Consider the following 12,019-nt stretch of genomic DNA (forward strand, 5'->3'; position numbering starts at 1 on the left):
GGGAGTGGGCAGTCCTCAAGAAAGTATGAAATAATAATTTGAAAAATAAAATTCAGTGCCCTTCAGTTCTTATAGGGGAGTGAGGGGGCAAGATGTCATAAAATCAAACGAGATAAGGTTATGGGATTGCAACCCTTAACCCTCTGTGTGCTTGGAAGTGGATTGTGGATGCAAGATGCACACACGCAATTGGGCAAAAAGCCACAATTGTGTGGTTAACATTTTAATCCCGTTTTCAAGTGCTTAGTTTTAGTTAGAGCAGCATTTTGCCTTTGGTAAAGGTGTTTCTAAAATACAGTCGCAAAAGGAATTCCTAATTGGTTAGGGCTTTTTGGCTCTCTGATTTTGAACCAAACAACCATGGACCCTAGAATATAATGTACTAGATACTTGCTTTGTGGTTTTGGGGTTGGGGGGATGGAATCGGCCATTTCCTCATTCTCCACAGCTGTAACTCTTTCTAAACTAATATTCTGCCCCTTGAGACCGAAACTTCAGCTAACCTGCTGGGTGGATGACGTGAAGAGTGATAGTGCTTGGCAAGCTGATTGCAAAACATTCCAAGGCCAGTTTTTGTTTCCTGATGCTGCATAAAAATGAGGATAGGGCTCTATGAATGAGTTACGTGGCTCTAAGAAAAGGTTTATGAGACTGTGTGGTTTATAGCATATTTTGGTTAGAAATGTCCTTGTGTACTACATGCATTTTCTGGAACGTAGGAAAAAGACTCACATGTTGGCATTCTGAATCTGGTCTCAATTAAACATAATAATAAACTTATATACGAATGAAGAGAAATCTGTCACCACCTGAAATAAATCAATCACGTAGTTTAAATCACTAACTGCATAATGTTCTCTTAAACCGTTTTGCAGCGGAATGTCTTTGCATGTCCCTGGCTTCACCTAGAGCCATGTCCAACTTAAAAAATCGACAAACTGCCCCCTAAAAAACTTCTTTGGTTTCCCCTTTAAGAGGGTAACCCAAGTTATTTTATCTTTTTCAACAATATGAAGACATTAATCGAAAGCATCAATATCCATCATGAAGAATACAGTTCCAAATGTCAGCCTCCTTCAAATAAGATTAGATCTTCCACTGACTAACACTTTGTGTTTGACAGCAGGGACAGTTTTGCCCACGGGTTAAACATTCATGTTTCTAATTAGCAGTGTAAGAACCTCTGAAAGCCAGGATGAGATGGAGGGAGTATTTTGTGAGCGCCATGTGATTCCTTTTTCCCCCGCAAATTAACTTTCTGTTCCCTTAAAAGATGATTATCCATTCAGGGCAATAATAAATACCGTATTGCCTTGGAAATAGCTTCCCAAATCAAGAAATTAAGAATCAACAACCCACCATTTTATCACAGAGAAAACCTCATTATCCCTAAGTCAGCAGTATACTAAATACTAAGCAATCTGAGAAAGACGCAGAAATTTTTTTTTTTTAATTATGTTTTCTTTGCATAAAGAAAAGAACAGCCATTTGACTTTTGCGGGGGAACACAGAGGATCTCAGCCTCCGAAAAAGCCGAACAAACAGAGGCGCCTTTCGGAGCTTTTCCGGTTTCTAAGCGTTTAAGCAGCCCTGGGCGAGAGCAGCGGGCCGCGGGATGTCATTCGTCGCCAGCGTGGCGGTGTGGTCACGGCGGTCCAGGGCAGCACCCTCTCCTGCAGGACCTCCACAGAAGCAGCCTGGTCTCGGGCTGACACCTTTCGTTTAATCACGTAGGAGGGGGCCGTGGAGCCAGGTGAGGTGTCAGAGGGCCTCCTTCCCCCACCTCTGCCCTCACTGGGTGTCAGGGCTGGTGTCATCAGTCACTTCCAAGGCCCAGGACTTCACCTGCAGCCAGCGCCGCGTGGGGCGCGGGGTGGGCAGCAGGACCACTCGCTGGCTGGAGAGCTTTCCACGTGAGGCTGCTGCTAACCGGCCTTTTACCCTTCAGACATCCCCGGGGTTGTGGGGGGGACCCGGGGGGGGGGGGACCCGTCCATTCGGAGTATCGGGGCTGGGTTGGGAGAGTGTCAGGATGGGGATGGGGGCATGGGGATGTAAACGTCTGCCGCTTGCAAGATTTGTGTGTGTGTGTTTCTGGTCTCACTTTTATGTAATTTTTTTTGGAAAAGTGTCTCTCTTTCATCCAGCAAGGATATCTTGAAACATCTGTTTCTGTCCTTGTATAAAAGTCAGGAATGAGCCCAAACCCCCTCCCAGCCCTCCCTGGCAAGATAGCCCTTCAGGAATTTCTTTTCCCTTCTGTGGCATCATAGAGTTTTGGTTGCAGGAAAAGCCTGCTGTTCATCTCCCCAAAAATATATATGTCAAGGGCTAGTCCACATTAAAAACCAAAACAAAAGAAAACCAAAAAACAGAGAAAATGGCCCTGTCATTCCAAGGAGACAGGAACATGGGCTAGAAACTCTCCTCAAACAAGGCCAGTGTTTGTCCAGAGTAGAGAAAGATCCCCTTAGAAGTAAGCCCCGGCATAACATTGGCATTCGAAAGAAGAGAGCTTTCTGGCAGTCGTCGTTTTGTGACGGTATGGTTTTAACCGTTCCAGGATGTCTGCTCCGGGCCAGCAGGTGACCCAGATGCTCCTGCCCCTTCCCGTCCCGCCCCTGGGAGGGCGTCAGGCCGGCAGGTCATAGCACAGCGGTGCCGGGGGATTTCGTCAGGCCCTCTGTCTCTGCCATGGCCCCTTTTGCCCCTTGGCACGCAGCTGCCCTCTCCCAGCGTTCTGGTCACCAGGCATGGCAGCTCCCAATCTCATCTCTTCCTGGAAGCCAACAGCCTGGTGATAAACAGTCACCAGCCGCAGACCCACTGATACCTGGAATGTTCCTGATCCCACAGGTGAGCCAGGTCCGATTTTGTTGCGGGCTTCGTAACTCAGTTCACTAGATTTGTATTAAATTCCTGACATTGGTCCAGACAACCCGTCCTTTCCATTATCCACTGTCGGTAATGACTCCTTCCTCATCGTTTCATTTCTGGGGTGTTTCAGCTTTCCGCTTTGGCAGTGTGTGATATCCTGATCATCTGATTAGCCAAGCAAAGGATTATGCCATGTGCTCTTATCTTTATTTAATTTCTTCACATTTCCTTTTTGGAAGTTCAAGCAGTGAAATTCGGATGGAGGGAAAACCTTTAAAATGAGATGGGTTTTGACTAGAAATTCTGACAGGTTAGCGTTTCTCACAGGAATGAATTTGAGGAGGAAAAACAACGCTTGAAGTTTTGTGTTTGTGACATAGCCACATTTTCCAAAGACTGTGTAATGTTTTAGGTGTTTTCAGAAACCACACTAGGAATAGATAGCATTTAGAGGTTCCCTAAGATTCAAAGAGCGAATTGCATGTGCAGCTTCTATTTGCATGTTCTGTTTGGGTAGGGGTTACAAGCTTTGTACCTCTCTTGCTCGTCACGTTGGTGAGAGGACGCTCTCTTTTTATGGCACGACTCGCTGAGACTAGTGCACCAGACGGGTCAGCTGCTCTGTGTGTGCACACACACCCTTGCCTTCAACCTTCACAAAGAAAAAGGTAGGGCAGTTGCTTCCAGTTGAGTCCAGTTGTTTCTAGTTGAGTGTTTTAATTGATGCCAGTAGTTTCGTTGTGTTCTTCCATTCAGGGGTCCCGGGAGGTGGCCTGCGAGTGAGCGCTCCCGTGGTGTGAGTTCGTGGAAGGGGGCTGCAGAGGGAACAGTGAATGTGTTGGTCATTCATGTGCATTTTCTCAGGCAGCAGAGACCATGTGTTCTTCATTACTGCGTGATCCGTGGCCATGCTATGCTGGACCTCTGGTTAAATCTAGGGATTATTTAAAAAAAAAAAAAAAAAAAAAGGCTGGGGAATTTATCTTGCTCCTTCATGTTTTTTGTGTTCACTTCATATGTGAAGCAAAGACAAAGTTCCCATTTTTGCACTGAGGACCCACTGCACCAAATTGCGAAGTATGTAAAACTGGTTTTTAATACTCTTAAGCCACATTTTCAGTCATTACCATCCCACATCCGTGCTCGGTGCCTCTGTACAGCTTCTAACTTTTTAAAAAAGATTGTTTCCCATGTTAACATGCATTTGCCATGACAGTGACAGCCCGGAGTGAAGCCCTGGACCACCTGAACCTAGGGGTGTGCAGAGGAGCAGATAACCCACTGAGGATGCAGTGTCCTATCCAAGCCTGTGTCTCGACCCCTGGGTGCATCTTTATTGTGCTGAGGAACAAATTAAGAACCAAGGACTCTTCGTAGACAGAAGATGAGCGAGGTGCCCAGAATGGAAAATTAGGAGTCTAGCAAGAAGAGTTTTCAGCTACTTATTCACAAATAGAAAGAGGATTTAAATTTGGGAAAGTATTATAAAATACTTGCTCTTATACTCTGACCCACCAAAAGTGTAACCATATCACCAGGCAGTCAGTTACTTCTTCTTAGTTACTTAAAGTTCTCCAAGTAATACCCCAGCTTCATCTCACTCCTCACTGTCGTGAATTAAGACACCTAGCCTGCCCAGGCAGTTGTAATCACTGTGTAAATCAAAGAGAAGATGTGATCCCGAGAAATGCATCTGGAAGAATGATTGGGGATGACCTCGCTTTTTGTGTGATCTTCAGGAGAATTTCTAGTGTGTTATCGTTTTCAATTATTATTCCCCCCCCAAAAAATTACCTTGATTCTAAAAGCAGGGAATTAAAATCCAGTTTGAAAACTGTAGAGACAGATGACAGTCGTTTACTCAGAAAATTTTGCTCTAAAATACGTTAACCAACCCAGTCAGCAATCATAAGCTAACAACTTACTCTCTCTTTGATTTATAAGTAATCTGTAGACCCGATTTCCACATGTACATTACAGCCTTCCTGATACAGTGGAAGAATTCCCTAAATAAAAGGTGATTTGCTGCGTTGAATTCATGACAAGACGGTGGTTTGAGAAACTGCCAGAGGCCAGGCATACCTGATCAAACCCTGCCCAGTCTGTTTTAAAATGGTCTGATGGAATTGTTTTCAGCCCCAAAGTGTCCTTGAATTATCTTTTTCTAGCCCATAGCAATAACGGCTAAATAAGCATTTCTTTAAGTCCTTACAACCAGAACTGTAAATTAGCACTTTGCTTTGGGAGGGTGCCAGGCTCTGAGTTCAGCTTACCCTGTTTGGAGTTTGCATCAAGACAGCCCTGCAAGGTTCGTTTGACAGATATTTTTGAACACCTACAATGGACAGAAAGATGGGAATGTCTTTCTTTAAAACGAATCAGCTAAAATCGCTCCGGGAGCCTCCGTGGAGGAGCGATTGAAATGTGAGTCAGCTGTTTGTTGGAAAGTGTCCCAGTGTTGAGTGTGCGCCTCTGCGCGGTGGTCGTGCCTCAGACGTGACCGGCCATCGGCGTGGGTCCCATGTGTGCACGCTTGGCTGATGCTGCAGAGTGCAGGGTGCCTGTCACAGCAGACGCTCGGTGACACAGCGAAGGCGGCAGCGCCAGCCGTCGGAGAGATCACGCTTTGCTCTCCAACTGCTCTTTCTTCCTGCTCTCAGCCCGGGGTGCCTGTCTTTCGGAGGGATCCTTACACATCTCACCACCCCACCGCATCCTGTTTTATTGCTTGTCTTTCGCAGTTTCTTTTTCTGTGTAAAAATGTGAGTACTGCCTCGTGTTTGTGTTAGGCTATATGTTTACAAAGACCGTTTTTGTTCCTTTTCCCTGCAGCAGCCTGGTAAGGAATCGCAGTCATTTCACTGTTAGGAAACTGGAGGACTTGTCAGATACCCACGCCCAGTACCTGCCAGGGAGAGGCTGGAACCGCTGCCCCATTGCTTTGAATGACCATTAATCTATCAGGCGCTCACTTGAAGGGAAAGGCAAACCTTATACTCTAGAGATACAGTCTGAACAAAGCAGCAGCGACCTCTGTCCTCCTGGAGCCCCTGTGCTGCTAGGGCTGAAATGAAGGCAAGCAGGAGGGCACGTTGGTGAAGCGTGTTCAAACTCGGACGGGCGTTTTGAATTCAGGGACAGCATCCTCAGCAGTCCGGTCTGTACTCTGGGACACTTAGGAACATCTTCACGCCTTCTTACCATCGTGAAAACGAGGAGAGGGTTAAAATGAAACGTGATGCTTTCCTCAGTCTGCAGCTAGCAGGATACGGTCCCTTTTCCTTTTTTTCTTACATTTTAAAAAAAAAGGCTTTATTAATCACAGATGTCTCAACTGCCGAGACTGGGACTCGAGGGCGGTTTCCCTCCTCCCAGCAGTTTGGGGCTGTGTGTGTTCCCATGGTGGAACTCTTCTGGGGCGGCCGGAGGGGCAGGGCTCCCGCTTCCCGCTCCTTTTTTTTTTTTTTTTTTTTTTTTTTAGATTTTTTCTTAATTTTAAGAAGAAATCTAGCATGGACTTTGGGTGAACTCTGACTTCAGCAAAGAACCATCTTTGTGGAGTTGTTTTCCCTTCAAAATAAGAGAAACTTTGATTTCCCCTCTTAGGGCTTCAGGCAGCTCACAACTGGCTTTCTCTTATACACACATGAGCGTCTTTTGAAATGAGTGGGACGTGCTGACAGTATCTTTATGCTACAGTTTACCCTGCCCTCTTAATAAGGGACAAGTTATTTTTTTAAATGGAAACAGAATGAAGTAATTCATCTACATTGCTTCACTCATCTTTCATAGGCCTAAAAATTATTCTGAGTATGTAGCTGATTACCACGCTAGGCCTGTGATTAGAAAATCATTAATCCACATCGCCGTTGTCTGGGTACTCACAGTTTGCATGCATGTAATGTAGCAAGTTCTGTGCTACCAGGGAGTCCGGGAGAAGCTTGCCTCAACCATCTTGTGTTTGCAAATAGCAGTTTACAATTTGCAAAGCTCGTTACTTCATGTAATCCTACCGTAGCCCTGGGAGATGAGAGAATTCAGGTGCCAGGATGTTGGCCTGGGTCAGGGCTGTGGCGTGGCAGAGCCAGTCTCAAACTCAGACCCTGTGACAAGTCCAGAGTCCTTCCGACATCCTCAGCTGATCTCCCACCTGGACCTTGCATCAGCGGAGTGTCCCCAGGCTGGGAAGAGGAAGGCACATCCCAGCAAGGCGTGTTTTGAGTGCCGGCATCCTCATAGACATGGACGGTGGTGACAGGGTGGAAAGGCAGCGGTACTGAATGTACTGAGTGTTGAGTCATTTTTGTCTTCCAAGAGAGTAGGAGTTGAGGGGAAGGCAAGAGATGGTAACTGAAGATGGGAACAGGAACAGTACAATTGCCTTGAGTGACAAATGAGTTTTCCATCGTCTTTCTCAGGTGAGTTCGGTCCCGACCCCTCTTTTTGCCGCCTCGCCCACACCACACGTGCTGGGGGGTGTTCACGTGCTCCCCACCCTCACCAAGGGCTCCTGGGCCTGGCTCTCACCTGCAAGAAGGCATCGCCTAGCGCAGGCTGGTACAGGGACAGCTGTCATCTACTCTCAGTTACCATCTTGTAAGTACATAGTTCATAGACTCACAAACTGGACTAAAATTAGATATGACCTGTAGCTCGTCTCCAGACTGGTGGGGTATAGCACCAAGTCAGGACGTCACCGTTCACAGGGTCAGCATAAGTTATCAGGCTCGTGAGCTCAGGCCAGAAAATAGCCTGTAGCTGGCAATCGATTCACTGACTCACCCGTTCGGTTGTTGTTTTTTTTTTTTTTTTGGCTGCATGCAGGATCTTAGTTCCCCAAGCGGGGATCGAACCTGTGCCTCCTGCAGTGGAAGCTCAGAGTCTTAGCCACTGGACCGCCAGGGAAGTCCCGACCCATTCGTTATGTATTCAACATAAACTGATTAAGCTCCAGGGATGTGCCAGCTGAGCACGTAGCTGTAAACAAACCAGACCCAGCGCCCGCCCACGTGTGGCCTGGAGTCTAGGTCACGGTGGTTTCCTGTCCTGACAGTTACCCAGCTGGAACTGCAGTCATGAAAGGGAGATGCAGAGCCTGGCCGTGGGGCCTCCGCCCTAGGATTACTGTTGTCATTGGCCTGAGCCACCCACAATCTGCCTGAACAGAGAGGGGGTCTTAGAGGGAGGAAGGGGGCCTTCCCAGCAGCGTCTGTGCCCGACCGTGACCCTTCAGACACAGCGTGTCACAGCCACCGGGAGCTCAGCTACGTGAGGCACCTGTGTGCAGACCAGTAATTAGGATCTTCCCAAGGAGACCGCCGAAAGCTCGTTTATCATGTGCGTCACGCTTACCTTTTGCCCAGTAACACTGGAGACCTTAATTCTACTAGATGTCATTAGGACATGTTATTTAATTTAAAATTTGCATCAGAGCAGTGGGTCTAGTGGTCAAAGTCTGTTCTTAAGGTAACGAAAAATAATAGGTCCTTTATTTCATTCTATTAATAATTGACTTAAGTTTAAGTAATTTTTAAGTGTTTTAAAATCTGATTTATGCATTATGTCACAGAGCATGTAAATGGACTGTTAAAATCCATTGATGTGGGCAAAATGAGTTTCTATGTTGAAAAGAAAAAAATAAGATTTTTTTTTTTTTTGGAAAGTGTCAAACAGCATGAAGAATTAAGTATTATTGTTAAAAACAAACTGGAGAGAGAAGGAATGTATCTGTTTGCTTTAGTTTGTGGTTATTTTTTTCATTGCTAATCCCCCGGATTGTGACTAATGTATCAGATCTGCACAACACGAAATATCTGTTAATCTTAGAGACAGGTGAAGAAATTTTCCCTCTACATTTTCAGACTTCTAAAACGGAATAGTTTCTCAAGGTAAAATTTAAGAAACGACAAAATTTTCTTCTTAGTTTGTAATTGCTGCTAGCATATTTTTAAGTCATGAATATTCCAGTAAAGTGAAATAGTGTCACTTAAGTGACGATAAATAGCAGCTCAAGAAGAGAACCGCTATTCCCTGAGAACAGCGATTCGTCTGCAGCACTGGTGAGCTCTGACCTTGGACAGCTTTGCCTCCCTCCTGGGTCTAGGCTGGACTGGTCAGGCCATGGCCATGTTTATAATGCTCAACCTGCCAACTGAGGGAAAAAATCTCTTTTGAACCTACTTCTCAAAGTGCAGAGAACCAACTCCTATGCAGCTGAGCACACAGAGAGAAGCTAGGCAGTGTCGTCTCTAATTTCTTTTTCTTTTTGAACCATTTTGACCACTACCATCTCCTTTCCTAAGCAAGGCAGGGATGCCCTGAGAATCACACTTGCAAAGCCAGCCGGGTCCCATGAGGCGTTGGTGATGGACTGCAGTTCATCGCCTCGTGCCGCCTGAGGCCGCTGGGGCTGCTGACCGGGGGCGAGGTCTGCGTGTCGGGGCGACGGCCCTCAGCTGCCCACCCGGCCCAGAGCTCTCACTTCTCCACAAGCCCGCACGTCTGGGGGACACAGAGACCGTGTCAGGTCTCCCGGTGGGCGGCCTCTTCACTGAAGGTTCGTATTATGAGCCGCGTTGCTCCCATGCTGCGTCCCCCCAGCTGCTCGCTTTTAGGCACCCAGACACGTGGAAGGTTCATTTGTTGGTTTAGGCGGTGTCCCCTCACTTGGGACGTGTGAGGGTTCTGCTGGTGACGTTAAGGCCTGCAGTTGATTTGGTTTTATGAAAGCAAGTCTGCCTCTGTCGTTTTCCTACCACGGAGCTCTGTCACGGATGCTCGTCACCTGTCAGGGACGCCCCCCCTCCTCCACCCGGGCGCCACCTTCGTGGTTCTCTGTCTTGTGTGCTTGCTCGGCTGAGTGACTATTCCTCGAAGAAACACCCGTCCCGAGAATAGGGCTGTGGATCAGCTTGCTCTGTCTCTCTGGGCTGGGATTTCTGCTGTTTCCAGTTGATACTTCATAGGTGCCTGCTGTACGCCAGGCACCGCGCCAGGCCCTGGGCACACCTCCAGAGACATGTCGGACGAGGCCCCCGCCCTCCTGGAGCTTATGCCCTTGTGAGCTCCTCCTAATGGGTTATTCAGGCCCAGCTCCTTCAAAGGCCAGCTTCAGCGTCACCTCCTTTAGGAAGGCCTCCGTGATCCCTCCACCTGATTCCCCTTCTTCTCAACCTCTACCAGGGTTTGTACTCGCTTACAGCATGAAGTGTCACAGTTCTGCCTGAATGATGGTTATGTGATCACTGAAAGCCCTGCAGGTGGATCCCCTGGGTAAAGGATGTAGGTTTATTCATCTCTGTCCGGTGGCTAGTACAGGGCTTGGCTCTGCATCCCAGCACAGTAAACGCACAGTAAACGACTATGAAATATGTCCCCTGCTGTGGCCAACACAGTGCCTTGCTAATACTGATAGTTGGTACTTAGAAAAACTTTAGCTGAATAAAGTATCATCTACATGTGGATTGTCCAACCCCTCCTCTTCCTTCTGTCCTTCCTGTTGTCACTGCAGCAGGAGTGCCCGAGGGTAGCGACCGTGCCTGCCTTGTTTGCCCTTTACCCTAAGTCAGCACCTGAGAAAGTCCCCAGGAAGCTCTTTACAGCAGGCGCGTTGTTAACTTCATGGCTTCGTTCTGCTACCTCTTCCCGCTGGTACCTGAGGAAAACGAGGCTGACGTGGGGACGTTTTAGTCACTCTTCTATGAAAAGAAATAAAATAAAAATATATGCTCACACACACATATATGCACGAGGAGGGGGGAAATGCTGTATTGAGCCTGAGTCTGCCTCTGAGAAAATCTAGACTTTTAAGAATGAGTGATCCAGCTTGAAACGCGTCATCTGTTTATGGAAGATTACACCCTCTCCCCTGCAAGGCTCGGCCGGGGAGGGAACGGGCAGCAGTCAGACGGCGCTCCGCTGTCTCGCCCGGGCGTCTGAGCGTGAGTGGGAAACTGCTGTCAGCTCTCTCGTACATGTAATCACAGGACTGGGGGAATTTAACTGTCTTGCTTTTTAACTGCAGCAGGTAATGGTCTCCAGTGCCACAGAGGTAAATACAGCTAATACAGGTAGCTGTATGAAATCATCTTTTTGAAGACTAATTTTAATTTATTTTCAAGACTTACTAAGATTTAAGAAAATAACAAGCATAGTGAATGATCTTGCTCTTCCGTTTCCTAAAGTGAAGCGTTTTATTCCATTTTGCTGTGGGAGGAGTCCTCCGGAGTCCAGTGCTCGGGAAAGGGCCAAGAAGTGTCCCAGGTCACTGGTCTTCTGTCTGTAAAGTAACGTCTCACGTAATTCCACAGATCTGTTGAGTGTCAGCTGTTACCTAAGTGTGTTTATATCTCCTTTTTTCTCCTGAAAAATTAGCAACTCAGGGCCGACTATATTTAATTTTTCAAATGCAGTGAGAAGATTCATTTGGATATATTTTCAAGTAACATTTTGGTTACTTGAGGAAGGTTTCTGCTACTCACATTTCTTTTTAAAATGTGTTGTTGTTTTGTTAAGTGTTACTGGTATTTTCTCCAACACGTGAAGTAACTTTGCTGAGGCTGAGAGCAGGGGCTGCAGATGCCTGTGTAGTTCCAGAGAACGGCTGGGAAACAAGGGGCCGTGAGCCGGATTTCCCAGTGAACCAGCCAGCTTTACCCTTCCACACTGAACTTTCTAGAAGGGTGCCGTTTGTCACAATGCCTGACCAGCTCACGTCTGTACTGATTTATACACCCACGCACGTATACATACATACAAGTATACCTCGTTTTATTGCACTTTGTTTTTCTGTACTTCACAGATGCTGCATTTTTAACTAATTGAAGGTTTGTGGCAACTCTGCATCGAGCAAGTCCGTTGGAGCCATTTTTCCAATGGCGTTTGCTCGCTTCATGTCTCTGTGTCACATTTTGTTGAGTCTTACAATTTTTCAAACCCTCCACCAGCAAAAAGATTACAGCTTGCTGAAAGTTCAAATGATGGTTAGCATTTTTTAACAATAAAATATTTTTTAATTAAAGTATGTACATTTTTTTAGACAATGCTATTGGGCACTGAATAGACTACAATAAGTGGAAACGTAACTTTTATATGCCCTGGGAAACCAAAAAATTTGTGACTCACTTTATTGCGATATTGGCTA

General features: G+C 46.6%; 1 protein-coding gene across 4 annotated transcripts in view; it reads left to right on the forward strand.

Annotated features, from left to right (window-relative positions):
- The window catches only part of TRIO (trio Rho guanine nucleotide exchange factor), a 372,926-nt gene that overhangs the window by 317,025 nt on the left and 43,882 nt on the right, over window positions 1–12,019 (forward strand). The gene's annotated exons all lie outside the window — the stretch shown is intronic.

The sequence above is a fragment of the Eschrichtius robustus genome, chromosome 2 (assembly GCF_028021215.1).
Source record: "Eschrichtius robustus isolate mEscRob2 chromosome 2, mEscRob2.pri, whole genome shotgun sequence".
NCBI classification, from domain to species: Eukaryota; Metazoa; Chordata; class Mammalia; order Artiodactyla; family Eschrichtiidae; genus Eschrichtius; species Eschrichtius robustus.